The sequence below is a fragment of the Maniola hyperantus genome, chromosome 10, assembly GCF_902806685.2.
Source record: "Maniola hyperantus chromosome 10, iAphHyp1.2, whole genome shotgun sequence".
In the NCBI taxonomy this organism is placed as follows: Eukaryota; Metazoa; Arthropoda; class Insecta; order Lepidoptera; family Nymphalidae; genus Maniola; species Maniola hyperantus.
Genome location: NC_048545.1, coordinates 13142150 through 13162925, shown reverse-complemented (window position 1 = coordinate 13162925; position 20776 = coordinate 13142150). Strand labels below are relative to the sequence as shown.

At 38.1% G+C, this 20776-nt stretch overlaps 1 protein-coding gene and 1 long non-coding RNA gene across 2 annotated transcripts in view; one reads left to right on the top strand and one right to left on the bottom strand.

Moving 5' to 3' along the window:
• LOC117985849 (E3 ubiquitin-protein ligase RNF19B-like) overlaps positions 1-20776 on the bottom strand; it is an 82031-nt gene that overhangs the window by 16751 nt on the left and 44504 nt on the right. The gene's annotated exons all lie outside the window — the stretch shown is intronic.
• LOC138402944 (uncharacterized) lies at positions 531-5213 on the top strand. The gene is made up of 3 exons (XR_011237252.1): positions 531-3025; positions 3591-3728; positions 3818-5213. It is a non-coding gene; the product is annotated as an uncharacterized lncRNA (long non-coding RNA).

The window sequence follows — 20776 nt, the reverse complement described above, 5'->3', positions numbered from 1 at the left end:
TTGTCTTGCACAAGTACAAACACATATAGCGCTGGTTTTCAGTAGGAACCCTGATTCGGGTGGCACCACGGAATTATTATGGGGTAATGCTGCTGATATAAATTCTATTTTTGTGCTGCAGAAAAGGGCTGTTCGAGCCATAATATAGTATGGGACCACGAGAGTCGCTGAGAACTAAATTTAGAGAAGTTAAAATTATGACAGTGCATTGTCAATATATTTTTGAAAATTTATTGTACGTACATAAAAACATAAATAAATTCAAAAAAAAGTGACTGTCATAATGTAAATACTAGAAATAAAAATAAACTTGTACCTAATGCCCGCCTCTAGGCTAAGTAAAGTTCAATTCATTTGCTATTGTAATTCTATACGTTTTTATAATAAACTTCCAGAAAACATATTGGAGATGTCTCTCAACAAGTTCGAAGTTTTCATAAAACGTAAACTAATTAAAAAATCCTATTACATTGTAAAGGATTATTTAAATGATAAGTAAGCTTGGGAATGAGTTGCTCGGCTTTGTGATAGTTCTAATAAGTTTAATTTATGATTTTGTAAAGTGGTGATAATAAAAAGAATACCCGGCTGAGTTAGCTGTGGGCTCTTCTCAGTCTTGGGCACGTTTGGAACCCTCGTAGCGTTTGCGAAATAATTATCACCACTATATTTTACAAATCCAACAACTGACAATCGAAAAGAGTAATTTATTACCTATTTTGAACAAATCATTTGACTTTGACTTTTGATCCCGGAAAATCAAAGTTCCCACGGGATTTTTAAAAAACCTAAATCCACGCGGACGAAGTTGCGGGCATCATCTAGTGCATAATAAATAGTTTTTGATTTATCATGCAAAATGTCAAAAAATACTATTTACCTATTTATTTATTTTTATTTTTCACTAGCTGCCCCGGCGAACTTCGTACCGCCTAACAGTCGATTCTTTTTCAGGAATTTTTTAAAAATTTTCTCTCCGTAAGAACCATATTCGTACTTCAAGGAATATTATAAAAAAAGAATTAGCGAAATCGGTTCAGCTGTTCTCGAGATTTGCGATCAGCAACACATTTAGCGATTCATTTTTATATGTACCGAAATTCTAGTTACATAGTAGTAATAAATTAAGTTACATTGTAAATGCTTATCTCTAAACGGAGATTTAGAGATAAACATTTTACTATTGTAGTACGGAAACCTCGGGGCGCGAGTCTGACTCGTACTTGGCCGGTCGGTCTGTCGGTCGGTCGGTCGATTTATTTTAGAATGCATCGTATCGACAGCTGGTGGTAGTAGTTTACATATATCCTACTAATATTATAAACTAGGTGAAGCTATGATAGCCTAGTGGTTAGGACGTCCGCCTTCTAAACGGAGGTCGGGGGGTTCGATCCCGGGCACGCACCTCTAACTTTTCGGAGTTATACGCGTTTTAATTAATTAAATATCACTTGCTTTAACGGTAAAGGAAAACATCGTGAGGAAACCTGCATGCCGAGTTCTCCATAATGTTCTCAAAGGTGTGTGAATTCTACCAATCCGCACATGGCCAGCGTGGTAGACTATGGCCAAAACCCTTCTCACTCTGAGAGGAGACCCCTGCTCTGTAGTGAGCCGGCGATGGGTTGATCATGATGATGATGATGAGGTGATGCCCACGACTTCGTACGCGTGGATTTAGATTTTTAAAAATCCTGTGGGAACTCTTTGATTTTCCGGGATAAAAAGTGGCCTATGTCACTCTCCAGGTCAACCATACCCATGCAAAAATCACGTCGATCCGTTGCTCTGTTGCGACGTGATTGAAGGACAAACCAACGAACCAACAAACAAACACACTATCACATTTATAATAGGTGTAGTGATGTGTGTGTGTGGATGTTTGGATGTTTGTTACTCAATCACACAAAAACGGCTGAACAGTTTTGGATGAAATTTGGAATGGAGATAGATAAAAGTGTTAATTTAGGGTATACCCTAAATTAACACATAGGCTACTTTTTATCCCGGAAAATCAAAGAGTTCCCACGGGATTTTTAAAAACCTAATTCCACGCGGACGAAGTTGCGGGCATCAACTAGTAATAAAATATAATTTGGACTTATCCGAATTCCGAAAGTCAGGGTTGTCAAATCACACTTTACATTATAAAGGTGAAATTTTGTATCTGCGTGTGTGTGTGTATAGGTTTGTTACCCTTTCACGCAAAAAGTACAAGACGGATTTGGCTGAAATTTGAAATAGTGATCGCTTTTGAAAGAGTTCTCGCGGGATTAAAAAACCACTATATCCTCGCGGACGAAGTCGCGTGTATCATCTAGTTACAAATATAAGTATGTAGGTCATATTGTGTGCTTAGACAATTTAATTATATACTTGAGTTTTCGTGTAACAGAAACAAAAATGGATTGGCGGAAGAGGAAAAAGAAACGGTTTAGACTCGCAAAAGCTTCTCGCAAAAGCAAATCCCTTGCAAAGAGGAGATCTATTAAAATTCATCAGAATCTTTCCAAACCATAATATTATCTTGTGATGATAATGCCATTACTTTTTCGGGGTTATTCCCGTGCGTCACACCCGACGTGAGTAACAATGTGACTCGACGGGAATTTTATTTGACTGAATATGTACTTTTCCGGGATGCTGAATTTGATAATGACATTTATTTTCAAATCCAAAATAGCAGACATGCACTTTTCACAAAAAATTGAAATGGGTGTCGTTTTCAGGGTTTCCAGGATGCTGGTTTTGATAATGACATTAATTTTTTAATCTAAGATGGCGGGCCAGCACTTTTATAAAAAATAGACGCGAGTGTCGTTTACAAGGTTCTCCAGGATGGTGAATTTGATGATGACATTTATTTATTTTTAATAAATACTTATATATTATACTTCTATTTTAGTGGATCACGGGATTTTCTTTGGCAAGGAAACGACAAAGCAAAAAATCGAATTGAATTAGATTATGATGCTATCACACCGTACCATTTAGAGCCAGCTTCTGTAAGTTTGACACTGTGTTTGTAAGTTGATATTATTTAGATGCTAGCTAATGGCCGCGACTTCGTCCGCGTGGGCTACACAAAATTTCGAACCCCTATTTCACCCCCTCCAGAGTTGAATTTTCAAAAATCCCTTCTTAGTGGATGCCTGCTGCGTCATAATAGCTATCTGCATGCCAAATTTCAGCACGATCCGTCCAGTAGTTTGAGCTGTGCGTTGATAGATCAGTCAGTCAGTCAGTCAGTCAGTCAGTCAGTCAGTCAGTCAGTCAGTCAGTCATCTTTTTCTTTTATATATTTAGATTAGGAATTAGGATTAGGATAATATAATTATTATGTTACTAGCTGCCCTGACGAACTTCGCACCGCCTACAGTAGATTCTTTTTCAGGACTTTTTTAAATTTTTTCTCTCCATAAGAACCATCCCCGTACTTCAAGGAATATTATCAAAAAGAATTAGCGAAATCGGTGCAGCTGTTCTCGAGATTTGCGATCAGCAACACATTCAGCGATTCATTTTTATATAATATAGAGATTTACTATTTGTTGTCAGATTTGTCAATGCTGAATTATGTTGTATTTTAGTGACTCAAGACATTCCTTTTAGAAGAAAACAAGGAAAATAAAATGAATGTGCCCAATATACGTACCACTGAAATCCAACATGATGCTGCAACATTCAATTCCGTACTAAATATTGAAAGGTCTACCCATACCATACTTGTAAGTTGTTAAGCTATGTTTTTTGCATACATTCTATATAGATAATACTCACAATATATTTATGTTGATTGTATGTTTATTAATTCCAGAAATGAAATGGAGAGCTTCAATAGTTCTGCGTCGAATGATACATCTAATGTGACTGTTGAAACAGAAAATGATACATATTGTGTTTATGTGTGTAGTGGGCTTTTAGAGGGAAATTGAATTGTACCTACTTCCTACTTATAAAAATAAAATTTTCATTTTTGAGATCAAAGTGGAATTTATTTAGACTTTTTTATACACAAGTAGATGGTATATATAGTTTTTAGTCGCTACTAATAGATAAGTGTAGGCAACAAAATTTATTTTCACAGACAAACGAATGTGTAATCATGTGTTCCTAATAGGTAATCCGCCAGCACAGAGAATTCAACTCCTAGAGTACGCATATACAAGGATTTACATGAAAACAAAATCGTAAAATGTTGGCGGGGGACAGGGGAGAATGCTTTGTTGTGATTGGTGGACTGACTAATCAAAACAATGTGCCGAATGAGGGTACCGAACGGGCGTGGGCGATGATTCATTTAAAATTCCGTGGGATCACCACGATTTAGCAATGCAATTCCTTAGGTACAGCATCAGGGTCGAGAAGTGGGTCTTCGAGTTCAATGATAAAGTCTTTACTTGGTAGATATAGGTACCTACCTCCAATATCAATTTATAACCGACAGTTTCAAAATCCCATAAGTTTTGGTGGTCATGTCCCCTGCAGCATCAAGATTGAGGAGTTGAAATCCACATTTTATATAGGACAATGTTGCAAAGTTTCTTTATCAATTAAAAAAAATACGCAAATCGGTTCAGAAATCTCGGAGATTTCTGTGTACATAGGTAGAAAAACACAACTCCTTTTTTAAAAGTCGGTTAAAAAAGTATCCTTTGTTAATCCTCTACTTGTCTGTAAAAGTCCCGTCAAAATAGGTTCTGCCGTTCCGAAGATTAGCCCGTTCAAACAGACAGACAGACAGACAGTTTTTAAAAACATTTGATTCAGCTGTTATGGTACAGTTCAAATAACAATATTATGAGCTTGCGGTAGTTATTTCGAAATTACAGACAGACACTTCATAGAAGTATGGATTTCTATAATATATACGAGTTGTTTATACACGCTGAGGTAGTAGTTACCTAATAGGTATGTATGTAAGTGAGATTGTATAGTATTCATCAAAAGATAAGTAGGTAATCATTATCATTCAAAAAAAAATTAAAAATATCTATTTCAGTAGGTAAAACAATTTCACATAGTGCGTAGTAATTGGGACCATCCCAGTAAGTGTTTTAGTATTGCTACGAGTACTCGTGGCAGGCGACCCCGCTCTTCCATAAAATCTTATACAATAATAATTGAAATAAGTAGTTCCTTCATAAATCATATATTTACAAAAATTCATCGGTGACATCTGTCCAACTATCTGTGTGCCATCATCAATATATCCGGACGCTAGTGTGAGTGCATGCACTCGCTACACTGCTCATCACTGAGTCTATTTCTTTCTATCACAATGTTAGGTGAAATAGCATACAGGTTACCCACGTGGGCCGAGCAGTTCGGACGTGCATCCAGCGTCACCTTAACACTGCATGTAGATTGTAGATGATGCCACTTCGCGACCACCATTTTATAAGACTTGCCGTCTATCTAGTCTAGCATGAAATTGTTTAAAATTTGGTCTGGGCCTTACGAGGTTAAACTCGATTGAAGTGCGACCTCCTCGTGGATGGTCGGCCTTACCATCAAGATCATTATTTTATCGTGTTTAGGAATCTCTTCATTATAATGATTTATTACTTTTCAAAAGGTCAGTGGTTTGATTTAGTCATGCACAGCCTCCATAGACGTCCAATAAAGCTGATTTTTGGCGAGGTAACGTTGTACCTAGGCAGAGGTGAACGTATAAAAAAAAAGGAAAAACTAAAAAAAACCACTTCAGGATTTTAGATCGAAAAACTTGAACTAAAACTTTTAAAGTTGCTTTCGGATTTCGATAAATATAAATCTTTTGTACGAACTGTAAGATAAAGGTTGTTTTGTAAATGGTGTTTAGATTCGTATCTACGACAGCTCGGCCTTGTGTGGCGCGGCGGTTCCACAGTGCACGACAATAACTGAAAACCATTAAAGGGGGTCACGAGGTTAAATCTGAGCGATCAATCCTGAGATTATTTATGAGCGTTCACAATGCATTTAGACAAGCTTTTATATTGCTACTTGCTTATTCTCGCAACTTCGTCCGCGTGGACTACACAAGTTTCAAACCCTTATTTTACACCCTTAGGGATTGAATTTTTAGAATTCCTTTATTAGCGGATGTCCACGTCATAATAGCTAAATGCGTGCCAAATTTCAGCCCGATCCGTCCAATAGTTTGAGCTGTGCGTTGATAGATCAGTCAGTCAGTCAGTCAGTCACCTTTTCCTTTTATATATTTAGACTAGCTTATGCTCGCGACTTCGTCCGCGTGGACTACATAAATTTCAAACCCCTATTTCACCGCCTTAGGGGTCGAATTTTCAAAAATCCTTTCTTAGCGTATGCCTGCGTCATAATAGCTAACTGCGTGCAAAATTTCAGCCCGATCCGTCCAATAGTTTGAGCTGTGCGTTGATAGATCAGTCAGTCAGTCACCTTTTCCTTTTATATATATTTAGATTGATATTGTTGGTATGGTACCTTAGGTTTGAAAAGGCTTTAAATATTTTAAATGATCTATTTAAACAAAAAGAGAGTGCTTTTGTTTAACAATGATCCAATATGAAAGTTGAAGGTTGTAAGCCCGTTTAAGTCTCCTCCCCTGTAATTTAAAGCGAAGCCTGTGAACAGACTAAGCTGGAAAAGCACCTCTACATTATCCGATCCGACAATCATTTTGACGTAAAAGTAGGTACAAAACATAAAGTATGATGGGATTATCCAGTATATTGGACCGAGCTATGCCGAAGTGAGCCGGGCCGCATTGCGTTGGTCTCGGGAGAATGACTTTTATCGGTATATACTGTCAAGTCATTTTATCGAGATCGATGCTGTGTGGCATGGTGCATTTTGGCGTGGCGAGGTCCAACTCGTATGCAGAAATTGAAGCTTGTATACGCGGACATATTTTATTTTAAAACTACCTACCGACATATTTTGTTCATAATAGTTACACATACCTACCTAAAATATTAGACTAAGTATTATCTACAGAGGAATGTGCAGTGCTCAGACAAGCCGCCAAGCGCTTACGAGCACGAAGAAACCAATATTGTGTTTTTTCTTTTTGTGTGGAAATAAAATAAATAAATAAATAAATTTATTTACGGACAATAAACAACAGCAATCCAGTCACAGAGTAACATCGTTCTTTATGAAGGAGAGTGAGGTTAGTAAACAAATCATTAATATTTTAATTTCAATAAGGTTGCCCAAGATTGGTTGATCTGATCACTGCTGTTGCTAAATCTTTTTTGCATTAGGCCACGATTTTGGTAACAATAAATTGAGACTGTACTGTAGCCTAAAATCGAAATGATCTAAGGGTTCGTAACTAGTAGGTTAGTTTTTAATCTAATCGGTTTTTACGCGGCACTGAACAAACATTTAGATGTATTAAGTAGCTTGGTAGTTCGGCTTTGCACATTCCTTTGACAGATGCGTCCTACCGGCTGCACCAATTATGATTAGGAGGCGACTGTTTGATACTCTGAATTTGGTAACTTATTTTAATATGTACAATTTACTCTTGAATATAATAAAACTACACCTTAACTTAAACTACCAGTTCGTTCCTATTCATGGTATGGAGAAAGGCATATTAGCATCTTTTCATACAGCAATGTTAGCTTCTAAAGGTATAAAAATATATTACCCCCGGTATCATTTGGACGCTAGGAACAGGTGAATCTGTAATACGCTCTTTAACCTCTTTTTCAACCATTCTATTACCATAGATACAAAATAATCAGAAAAGGTTTGAAATAATACACCCTACGAAAAAAGTAATTTCACATATTGTGACCTATTTTATTATGTACGAAGTATTTCGTGCTTTGATATCAATATCGATATTGGCATCCGATACCGATAACATAATATTGTGTAATGTAAAACCGTTATTACGCTAAAAACGTCACAGTAGAACAGATACTCTGATCACAGAGTAAATTGGTATACTATAAGACTCTGATTGTGACAAGCTCAGTGCACTCGAGCTAATAGACGTAACTGCGTGACGTTAGAGAGTACTAGGTACCTAAACTAAAAGCATCGTTTTCCTGGAATTCCCACAAACAGTGCATTTTCCGTAAATAATACTTGTGTAACGCGCACGTCAAAATGTTTTAGAGAACTCTTGAAGAACACTCAATGGAAGATGGAAGCAACGCTTCAATGGGCATTTTACGTGCTACCACATAAGTAGATATTTACTCTGTGGTGCTACTAAACAATTGTTAAAATATGTCGTCATAATTACTATCCGGTAACAGTGCGACCGCATACTGGTATTGGACGGTATGGGCAACCTCTATCCCGATGAGCTCAAGGACGTTACGGGAAGGGGGTAGATGAGGAAGGGCGAGGACCGTGTTTGGTGGCGCGCTCTAGAATGTAGGCTGGCACACTCCCCTACCCCATATGTACAGAAAGACATAAGACATCAGAATATATAAAAAGAAAAGGTCTGACTGATCTATCAACGCACAGCTCAAACTTTTGGACGGATCGGGCTGAAATTTGGCATGCAGATAGCTATTATGACACGCACCACAGACGGAAACCTTTAACTGCGGAAACCAGCCCAGAGCGAAGCTATTATGACGTAGGCATCCGCTAAGGGTTTTTAAAAATTCAACTCCTAAGGGGGTGAAAGTGTAGTCCACGCGGACGAAGTCGCGAGCATAAGACTATTATTTTATATTCTGTGGCATAAGCTAGTCCTGATATAATATGAGAAGAGAACCGTGTCATAGTCAAACAAACTTTGGGATAGTAAAATATTTGCAACAATGAAGAGAAGCTTTGGCATATCGTAGTTTAATTAAGTTGGCTCACAGTAATAAGGAGAAAAAGTTAAATTAACAATAACATTACGCTAAGATAGTTAGACCGTACAAGTTAGAACGAAGAAAACGATTACAAGAATAGGTAGATACACTCTTACTTTAAAACTAATTTAAAAAAAATCAGCCAAGTGCGTGTCGGACTCGCAACCGAAGGGTTCCGTACCATCGTACTAGAAATAACACTTTTTAATTTTTATTATTTGTTATCGCGGCAACAGTACACATTCTGTGAAAATTTCAAATCTCTACCTATACTTTACGAGATGCAGGCTGCTACTGACAGACAAACAGATGGACAGACGGACGGATGGACGGACGGAGAATGGATGGACAGCGCAGGCTTAGTAATAGGGTCCCGTTGGCACGCTTTGGGTACGGAACCCTGAAAAAAGTAAGAGTAACAGAGAAATTATTCCGTTACCGTTATTTATCGACAGACATGCCGTGACGCAACGGTCGACCTTCACATTGAACTAGTAAGTGATTTTCTAACAATGGTCGGTTAATTTAATTATCATAAACTGGGTATTGTTTAACTTTGCACCGATAAGCGGAAGAATGTAGATTGCCGAGTTAATTCCTGTCAGTCACACGACCCTATCTTACGGGGACTCAGAAAATGAATAAAACCTAATCAATATCAAATCCGTGACCGATCCATTACTAATTTATGTCAACGGGAAGTACCCTGTAGGTTTCTTGACAGACCGACAGACAGACAACAAAGTGATCCTGTAAGGGTTCCGTTTTTCCTTTTGAGGTACGGAACCCTAAAAACTAATAAAGGTGCGTTTTTGAAGCATAATAGCTTCTTGTAGTGCTTCTAAACCTCTAAATTGTTAAAGAGGTAAAGGGGTCACGCTAAGTGCAGACCTACACAATGTCAAGTTGTTAGTATTTTCATGTAACCTTTATGAATGTTTCTGAACTATTAATCAAGGTATAAATTATTATCTATCGGATTTTTGTCTATCGGGCTGTTTTTTTTTTGTAAAAAGAATATTTAGCCATGTTAAATGACTAATATTCCCCTTTCCTCTCCAACTAAGCGTAAAGCTTGTGCTAGGAGTAGGTACGACAATAGTGCAACGGGCGGGGTTTGAACCGTCGACCTTTCGGTTTTCAGTCCACTCCTTTACCAGTTGAGCTATTGAGGCTCTTAGCTTGAGGTTTTGTTTGTCTGGGATCGAGATTCAAAATGTTCAAAACGCCTAAACCGATGTCGATAGTCGGTTCGCAGACTGAGAACTTTGCAAGAGTGCTTAGAGATTTTAAACCATACAGCCCGAACCAAACTTGGCTAGTAAAGTCGCTATAGAGAGCGAGACGTGTTTATAACTACTAACACGCCAAAGTCGCCTGTAAGTCTTCAGTAATTCCAAGTTATCATTGTAATCTCTTTTAATCGTTTTATATAGACTTTGGACGCGAATGATCAATATAATCAATAGTTTATTTTGGTCGTCATATTATATACAGGTACAAAGTTCAAGGTCCGACTGGATAAATGTTTCTATGACTAATAGAAAACCACTTAAGTACCTATGTACAAAATAATATATTGAAATTCGAAATTCTATAAAGGAAAGAAAGAGAGAGTAAAGATGATGTGAATTCTGATGATTATCCAAATACCTAAGTAAATTGACTTTCTGCATTCTTTATAAAATAAAATAAAATAAAAACCTTTTTTATTCAAATAAACTTTTACAAGAACTTTCGAATAGTCAGATGCATCTACCTACTAATTTATGGTATCAAAGGTCTCAAAGGCAGCAGCGTGGTCTTCTCCGTTTGACCTTGACTTTTTGACGACCTCCCTGGCGCAGTGGTGAGCGCTGTGGTCTTATTAGTGGGAGGTCCCGGGTTCGATTCCTGGCAGGGGTTTGGAATTTTATAATTTCTAAATTTCTGGTCTGGTCTGGTGGGAGGCTTAGGCCGTGGCTAGTTACCACCCTACCGGCAAAGCCGTGCCGCCAAGCGATTTAGCGTTCCGGTACGATGCCGTGTAGAAACCAAAGGGGTATGGGTTTACTAAAAACTGCCATACCCCTCCCAGGTTAGCCCGCTATCATCTTAGACTGCATCATCACTTACCACCAGGTGAGATTGCAGTCAAGGGCTAACTTGTATGTGAATTAAAAAAAAATAAAAAAAAAACCTAGGCCAAAACGAGGGTACGGGCCTAGAGGCATGGCCTCCTTGCCCGGGTGTGGCGCGGGGAAGAACGCTTCCCCGGTAACGTCCTTTAAGCCGTTGTCGGCTAAGGCCTGCCTTCTTGGCTTAGGGCCTCGAGGTCTCGATTGTGTGTTGGGTACAGGGCGCCCGTACAGTAGGCGGTGGGCTCGTCTGGGTCCCAAGGGTTCATATAACGTAGAGTAAGTTCTACTAACTCTAAAAGAAATTGGTATAGACTCATCACATCAGTCTGTTTAGAGAGTTGTTATAGTAATAAGTAGTATAATAATATTATCTAGCAAATAACATCGGCTGCTAGGCAAATTTCCAGCTTCTTCCTTCTATTACTAAAGTAGGCTTTTAGTAGGTAGGTCCTGGAATAAAAAGAATATAGCGCCTAGATTTTCGTCGATAATCTAAATATATAAAAGGAAAAGCTGACAGACTGACTGATCTATCAACGCACAGCTCAAACTACTGGACAGATCGGGCATGCAGATAGCTATTATGACATTAGACATCCGCTAAGAAAAGATTTTTGTAAATTAAGGGATTCGTGTAGTCCGCACGAAGTCACGGGCATTAGCTGGTTAGGATATTATACCTTTGTCACGTAAAATATTGATAACTTTAATCAAGATCAAACGCTACTGTTCTTATAAATGTTTCTTAACTATACATAATTCATTAAGTTGGAGCAGTCAAGTTAGCGAGATAATCTGCCCACTCCCCAGCGGAGCCCTCTCATTAGTGAAGAGTCGGAGACCTCTGCCCTCTCTGAGCCATTAATGACGCTTTCACTCTAAACGAGAGCGGAGTTCAAGCCGCGCCAAAACTAAGCTTTGTAGATGACACGATTTAAACTTCGTCGACAATAATTCTAGATAGAACTATTGATTCTGGAAGAGATCACTTTAGTGATAAGGTCGCCCTTTTATTTTTTAGTGTATCCTGTATTCTTACTCTCTGTAATTTTGTTAACAATAAAGTTGTTTATTTTTATTATTATAGAAGAACTTTTTATCCCGGAAAATCAAAGAGTTCCCACGGGATTTTTAAAAACCTAAATCCACGCGGAAGAAGTCGCGAGCATCAGCTAGCACACATATTATAAAGGGATTTGAATCTAGACACACTGTATTCGATCTCGTGACTTCTTAGGATCCGTTCAAACGGCCAGACGTTGAATCATGGCTTTGGTGTTTTTAAATATTATGTCGTGTTGTCAATGCCTAATTCATCGTTTCAACTACCTACATTACAATATTGAATAATTCATGTTTAAAAACGTTTGAATTCTTCGCGGTTGGTTATTATGATATTAGTCACGGTTATTGTCTTGCAAATCTTTTATTGAATCTCCTTGCGAGTACATGATACAAGATTATCTAATCTTACGACGATCTGACGGCGGCGATATAAAAACGCACCTTTACCACTTGACGTTTGTCGCTTGATATTGTGGCAGTAGGTACATTTTGACACAAAATCGGTTTCCAACAAGTGTGACAAACGACAAGTGGCAACAGGAGGTAAGTCGAAATGTTTCTTTCGGCAATAGAAATACAAATTCTGTGAAAATTTTATATTTCCACCTGTAACGGTTCACGCGATACAGCCTGCTGACAGACAGACGGCCGGACGGACGGACGGACAGCGAACGCTTAGTAATATAATAAGGGTCCCGTTGGCATTTTTCGGAAATGGAATCCTAAAAAGTAACTACAGTACGCGCCTGCAAGTAGTGCACCCTAAGGCCTTAGAATGACATTTCAGATTTGTAGAGCGTTGTCTCTGTCACTCATACCTATATGACGTTTTGTCGGTCTTAATGACAGGGACAACGCTCTACAAAACTGCTGCCTCCAGGTCTAAAGGTCGATGTACATTACTTTCCGCCGCGTACTGTAGGTACTTAATATTACATTATGTAAATAAAATAGACAAATCTCGTTTTAAAATTCGTAATTTTATGCAGGAAAATGCTCTGTACCTAAAGATTTCTTGAATAAAGAAATATAAAGATGAATAGAAACAAACAACGATGTTTAGTGCAAGTCTCAAAGACAATACGAGGAAGAGACCTTAAAAGTTAATTGAATCCTTCTTACTGACAGCAATTATGATTTTTGCAATTATAGACTCTCTGAAAGAATAAATGACATAGGTTTGTGATAGAAATTTATTCTAATCGTGCTGACCTTCAGGTATGATGATAAAATGCTTTATTGATTTTAATATTCTAATAACATTATTGTTCTACAATCTACAGTAACTGATAACTGAGCTGTATAAACTAATCACTACCAATCTTATTAAATACGAAAGTGTGTTTGTTTGTTCTTCAATCACAACGCAATGAAGCAACGGATCAGCGTGATTTTTTGCATGGATATAGTTAAAAACCTAGAGAGTAACATTGATCTCTTTTTATACCGAAAAAAAATTGATCAAGAGCGAGCCGGACTCGCACAAGAAGGGTTCCGTATCATCGCACAAAAAATAATAATTTTTTTGTGACGTAAGCACAAATTCACGGTTTTCGGATTTTTTCCTTTACTTGTGCTATAAGACCTACCTACCTGCCAAATTACATGATTTCAGGTCAACGGGAAGTACCCTATAGGTTTCTTGACAGACACTATAGACAGACAACGAAGTGATCCTAGAAGGGTTCCTTTTCCCTTTAGAGGTATGGAACCCTTAAAAAACAAAGAGTTCCCATGGGATCTAGGCGGACGAAGTCGCGGGCATCAGCTAGTAAGTACAAATAATAATGGATGTAATAAACAAGATACTAGAATAACTACTGTAGTATTAACGTCAGCTCTATTCTCAAGGGAGACACGCAAACTGAAACAAGTATAAGAAAGAGTATGTAATTTAATATGGGATATTTCCAGATATTCCCTTCAGACTCTCGAGAGAAAAATAAAGATTATCTCGTAATACGAAATATTCTGAACGTTTTCTTGTTATTTATTGTTTATTGTTAAAACAAAAATGGCATTAGGTATATCCAAAAATTGGCAATTCTGAGTAGGTACAAAGTAAATAATGTGAAATTCTGCGGAAAAAAGGACCTTTTTAAAGGTCCTTGGCATCCTCTATTTTGATATAAACAGACAATTCGGAACATTTTTACTTGAATAAAAATATATTCTATTCTTCTTCTTCGTGAGTGTGTCCATGTTTTCCTGTAATTAACCATGATCTGCTTCTTAACTGAAGAGTTCATGTTTTATCATTTGATCTCAGCTCAGAGTCAGATTTTATTGACCCATATTTTAAAAAGGTTTTACATCTTTAAAATATGGATATTAATAAAAAGATATTATTAGCGGTTTACAAAACCTGTTCTCATAGAGATATAAAAGTTCACATCATACTGTATTATGTATTTTCGCAAAACTAGTTTGTTACGATCTATTACAAAATATATTGCACTCATATTTATGAACTGTTTCAGGGGCTCTACACACGTTCAGTTTAACCGTCCATTCTACTTTGAAAAATTTAGGTTCAGTTTGTAGGCTTGGATGAAGGGGTTAATCTCCGGAACTAAGGATCCAATTCTGAAAATTCTTTCACTGATAGATAGCTAATTATTCCCATGGGCTAAGGCTATAAACGCCGACGAAATCACGCGATAAATCTAGTTCTATATAGATTGGAGGATCCATTATAAGACGTCCGCCCCGTATTCTGGAGATCAGAGGTTCGATCCCGGGCACGCAGCTCTAACTTTTCGGAATTATGTGAGTTTTAAGCAATTAAATATCACTTGCTTTGACGGTGAAGGAAAACATCGTGAGGAAACCTGCATGCCTGAGAACTCTCCATTATTTTCTCAAAGGTGTGTGAAATCTGCCAATACGCACTAGCGTGGTAGGAGGCCCGTGCTCAGAAATAGCCAGCGATGAGTTGATGATGATGGCATAGATTGGACGGGACAGTAGACTTGAACGTGTGTGGGGTACCTAAACGCTGTAGTAGGTACAGCCAACAGTGAAGTGAGGGGAAAGGTGTTTGTGCTGTTACAACACCGGCCACCGCGCAAAGGTAATCCGGTCACGCCTAATGCAGCGAGTTTGCCCAACTGTGACTCGGGAGGATGCAGTATCTGTATAGACACAACCTTGTGAATATGCTCTTAGATAGTAATGATACTTTCATCATCATCATGATCAACCCGTCACAGTGACAAGGGTTTTGGCCATAGTCTACCACGCTGGCCATGTGCGGATTGGTAGACTTCACACACCATTGAGAACATTGTGGAGAACTCTCAGGCATGCAGGTTTCCTCACGATGTTTTCCTTCACCGTTAAATCAAGTGATATTTAATTACTTAAAACGCACATAATTCGGAAAAGTTAGAGGTGCGTGCCCGGGATCGACTCCCCGGCCTCCGATTAGAAGGCGGACGTCCTAACCACTAGGCTCCCACAGCTTTTTTTTAAATTAATTACATAACCAATAGTAAATATGTAAAAGTATTGTGCTATTGGATAAATAAATCTCAGAGACTGTTAAAGAGGTGCAAAAACAAATTGATCGTACCTATCTTTAAATGTAGAGCAGATGCCAAAGAAAAGCATAAGACGAGAGAAAGATTACTGGTGATGTGTCTATAAAAAGACTGTAATTATCACTGGCACTGGTTTATTTTAAATATGTACAATTTACACAGGATTGACGTGTACAATGTGTTCGCCTGATGCACCGCGAATGCTTTTTCGTTCGACCTGAAGACAGATGTCGGCTGACACCCCGCGCCTCTGACCCCTCGCGCGCCCAGGTTTAGTGCAGTTGCACTAAACAATTACTTAAAACCTATCATCTTAGTTTTAAATAAATATAAGTTTTAAAAAACAACAAAGACTCATGGGGGGGAGAAACATTACGCTAAATATAGGTTTTTAAATATTTAAAACACTTGTAAAAAAATTGTATGTCTATATCTATTATTTAAGTCAAATAAAATTATGTACAGTTGTATCATAACTAAGTTAAGTTACGAAGTAGTTAAGTAAGCAGGTACTAAGGTTATAAATATTTTTTGTTTGAATTATCTTAGGAGCAATCTCTACAAAAAACTGATATATACAGTTATTAAAAACATTGTGGTACGTATGGTTTACTCATATTTGGTCTCATAGAATGCGATTTCCGCATACATGTACAAATTACGTCATATTTTATGGTCTCAATATGTCTTCTTGTTCGTTGGTCGCAGAGCGGAGATTAGCCGAGATAAGATGCCAACAATAGGTTAAAACTATTAAGACATTAACTGAGAACACCAGCTCACTAATTTGCGAAACATGTCGAAACACTTTAGATATAATCTCTTTCTCTTTATTAATAAAAATACTAAATTATAATACTTTGTGGGCATAGCAGCAGTGTAAGAGAGAGGGCCAGGTTAGAAAAAGCTATTTTACCGAAAAGAGCACGGCTATATAATTTAAGAACATGAATAATCCATACTAATATATTAAATGCGAAAGTGTGTCTGTCTGTCTGCTAGCTTTTCACGGCCTAACAGTTTAACCGATTTTGATGAAATTTGGTACAGAGTTAGCTTACATCCCGGGGAAGGACATAACTAGGCTACTTTTTCTCCCGGAAAATCAAAGAGTTCTCACGGGATTCTTAAAGGCCCATCCGTTTAACCTATTTATATGAAATTTGGTACAGAGGTAACTTGAATCCCGGAAATTGACATAAGCAACTTTTTATCTCAACTTTAAATGCACACGGACGAAGTCGCGGGCATCCTCTAGTTGAATAGTAAAAACTTTAAAGTAAGTAATCAAAGTAATTCGACCTTACGTTGAAACAGAATTCGGAATTGTAAAGTTCGATGGTTTAATGAAGTGGAATTTTAGAAGTGAGTGGGATTGGTATCAATTTGCACGAAACCTTTAATGAGAGAGGGGTAAAACTCAATATGACGGATCATTTTACTGGTACCTTTCAAAGAAACGTTCAAATAGCATAAGTACCTACCTAATTGAGCATCTATTAGTTAACTTATTCGGACTTCGCTTACAGCACACTTTTAACTGTTGAAATGCATAGAACCACTATAAATAAACCTTTCTCGTGAAATAGTGAAACCATATTTAAAATTAAAACCCGTCTATTTCGTTTCGCTAACCACTAATAGTCCAGGCGGTTATTTGTTTTGGGTTGGGTCAAAAAACCTCACCTACTTCTTCATAATATTATGTACCTATATCTGAGTACCTACCAATGCATCAGAGAATGCGTTGGCTTAGTTAGGCTCTCCTACTAAACAGATTTGAATTTTCAAACTATACTTTCAAACTGGTCTATAAGAAGTTTAGAAGTTACAAGCGGATCCACAGACGGACGCGGATTGCGCCGATGTTTTATACTATACTGTAATAGATTTTATTAATAACAACTCTGCTAGTTTAAATTACGCCAACATGTATTTCTAATATCTTTTTAATTAAAATTGAAATATCAACGTTGGAAATTGTGTATTTAATTCTTAAAGGTTCGTACGCATCTGAGCGGCGCGGCGCGGCGCTTCAGTGAGCTTCACGTCGCGGCACAGAGCTTCAAAATATCATTTCTATCATTTTGTATGGCGCATATCGCACTAGAGCGGCGCGGCGCGGCGCTTCACCGCGCGTTGCCGCGCGGCACGGCTGGAGAGAATATTTTGAAGCGCACCGAAGCGACGCGCAGTGCAGTGACGCTAGTGCGACATACCCAGCGGCGCGGCGCGGCGCTTCAGTATGCGTACGTCGCTCGAATAAGATACACGCGCATCTTGTTAGGTATTTAAAGTACAGGCAAGAATCGGCAAGATAGACCTCAAAATAAATAACGTAGGTTTAATTTTTGACACATGACGTGTTCCTCATGCTCTTAGAAGTATATCCTCAAAGGTCCCAACCCCTAGGATGTCGGCTTCCCCCCTTCCCAGTGTCTAAATGTATAAATGTCTCTCCGAGCGTTATGAGAAAACATCAATGGTAAAAATAATCCTGATTAAATAACTATAATATATTATGTACATATTATACCTACCTACTTCATCTAGGTAGAATTAATAGTTTCGGAAATATGCCTACCTATTGTTGTACTTGTGTTTATATTATACTAGCTTATGCCCGCGACGTCGTCCGCGTGGACTACACAAATCTCTAACCCCTATTTTACCCCTTAGGGGTTGAATTTTCATAAATCCCTTTTCCACGCGGACGAAGTCGCAGGCATCATCTAGTTGCATTTTTTTTTAGATTTTTAATCCCGTGTGAACTCTTTGATTTTCCGGGATAAAAAGTTGCCTACCTCTGTCAATTCCCGGAATGCAAGCTACCTCTGGTCCAAACTTCATATAAATGGGCCTTTAACAATCCCGTGGAAATTCTTTCATTTTCCAGGATAAAAAGTAGCCTGTCCTTCCCCGGGATGTAATTCAACTTTGTACCAAATTTCATCAAATTCGGTTAAGCTGTTGAGCCGTGAAAAGCTAGTAGATAGACAGACAAATACACTTTTGCGTTGATAATAATATAAGTATGGATATGCATAAATATTTTTTTATAATTTCCATAAAAACTATCATCATCATCATCATCATCAACCGATAGATATGTCCACTGCTGGACATAGGTTTCTTGTAGGATTATATTACCGACCTGTGTGGTATACCTATTGTTTCTAATGTAATTTCCACAAAAACTATTAGGCAATCGCATAAAGAATTTTGTCTTTGACATTCTGAAGTAAATGTGAAATGGTACAGAGTCATTAAGAAGGCGAGGAAACAAAATGTGATATCCTTCTTGATAGCGTGACTTTGGTATGTCAGCAATCCATTTCTTCTTCTTTTTTAGGGTTCCGTACCTCAAAAGGAAAAACGGAACTCTTATAGGATCACTTTGTTGTCTGTCTGTCTGTCTGTCTGTCTGTCTGTCTGTCTGTCTGTCTGTCTGTCTGTCTGTCTGTCTGTCCGTCTGTCTGTCAAGAAACCTACAGGGTAGGTACTTCCCGTTGACCTAGAATCATGAAATTTGGCAGGTAGGTAGATCTTATAGCTGACATTTGGGGAAAAATCTGAAAACCGTGAATTTAGGGTTAGATCACACAAAAAAAATTAAATTGTGGTCATGAACTAATATTTTAGATTAGTATTTTCAACTTTCGAAGTGAGTGACTATACCAAGTGGGGTATCATATGAAAGGTCTTCACCTGTACATTCTAAAACAGATTTTTATTTATTTTTATGCATCATAGTTTTTGAATTATCGAAATCATACGACTGTAGTACGGAACCCTCATTGCGCGAGCCTGACTCGCACTTGGCCGGTTTTTTCTCTTCGATAATTCGTTCTTCTTCTGCACAACAAAGAAATAATAATCAAATCCTCTTCACTGTCGCTCATCTTGCGACGTTGTTGCTCGTACGCGAACGGGTGTAGAAGTGACGCGCAAGTGACGCGAGCTGCCGCGTACTGAAGTTGTAGTGCGGTAGGCACCGTCGAGCGGCCTGAGGTGAAGCGTTCTGCAGTCGGACTGAAGCGCCGCGCCGCGCCGCTCAGGTGCGTACGAACCTTTAGACGTTCAAATTCATAGACTTGCCTACTAGTGATAATCTATATAAATATATATTATGTAAAAGCAAACGCTGACTGACTGACTGATCTATCTACGCACAGCTGGAAAGATCGGGCTGAACTTTGGCATGCAGATAAGAAAATATTTTCAAATTCAACCCCTAAATGGGTAAAATCGGGAAGAACGAAAATAAAAATCCTCTTTATTTCTTATCCCGTGGGAATTTCGCAAAATCCGGCCTCGTTCCTCGTATTCGTTATAAAGGGAACCTCTGTGCAAAATTTCAGCTTTCTAAGTCCAAGTGTATGGGATGGGCGTTAATGAATTAGTCAACACTTTTTTATACCTATGTATTGAATACTAGATCATGCCCGCGACTTCGTCTGCGCGGATTTAGGCTTTTTGAAAACCCGTGGGAATTCTTTGATTTCCGGAATAAGCCTATGTGCGTCCCCGGGATGTACCTAAGCTAACTCTGTACTAAATTTCATCAAAATCGGTTAAACTGTTGAGCCGTGAAAAGCTAGGGGACAGACAGACAGACACACTTACGCATTTATAATATTAATATGGATAAGTATGGATTGATGGGTAAAATAAAACAATCTAAAAAGTTTTTATGTTAATTTATAATTTTTTAAAGTCAGAGAGAGTTATATGTTATCGAGTTCATTAGAGCAGAAGATCAATGATTGATTACATGGCTCTACGATGATTTAGCGAAAATAAAGCCAAGTGAAGTGAAATTATTATAAAAGCCTTTCTAATGGGCAACGATTCAGCGAAAAAGACGTAATAGCTATTATTTTTGCTGGATCGTAAAAGTGGAAAAATTATTATTATAATAAGTATTCAGAAGAATTGGTTAATCGAGTTTGAGACAATATAAACCAGTAGGGCGATTGTCTAAAACCTGCATCAATCTTTATTACACTCTCAATTGTTCTGATTGGCTGAATTTGTGCGATTCTTGTTGCAACAATGCATTGTGGCCAATAGTGAGCGAGCATTAACCAATCAGAGATGATTGCGATCGTGACATTGTAGCTGTCAAACAACCGCGGTAGAGCCACAGTAGGGCGATTGTCTAAAACCTGCATCAATCATTATTACAATCTCAATTGTTCTGATTGGCTGAATGTGTGCGATTCTTGTTGCAACAATTTATGGTAGC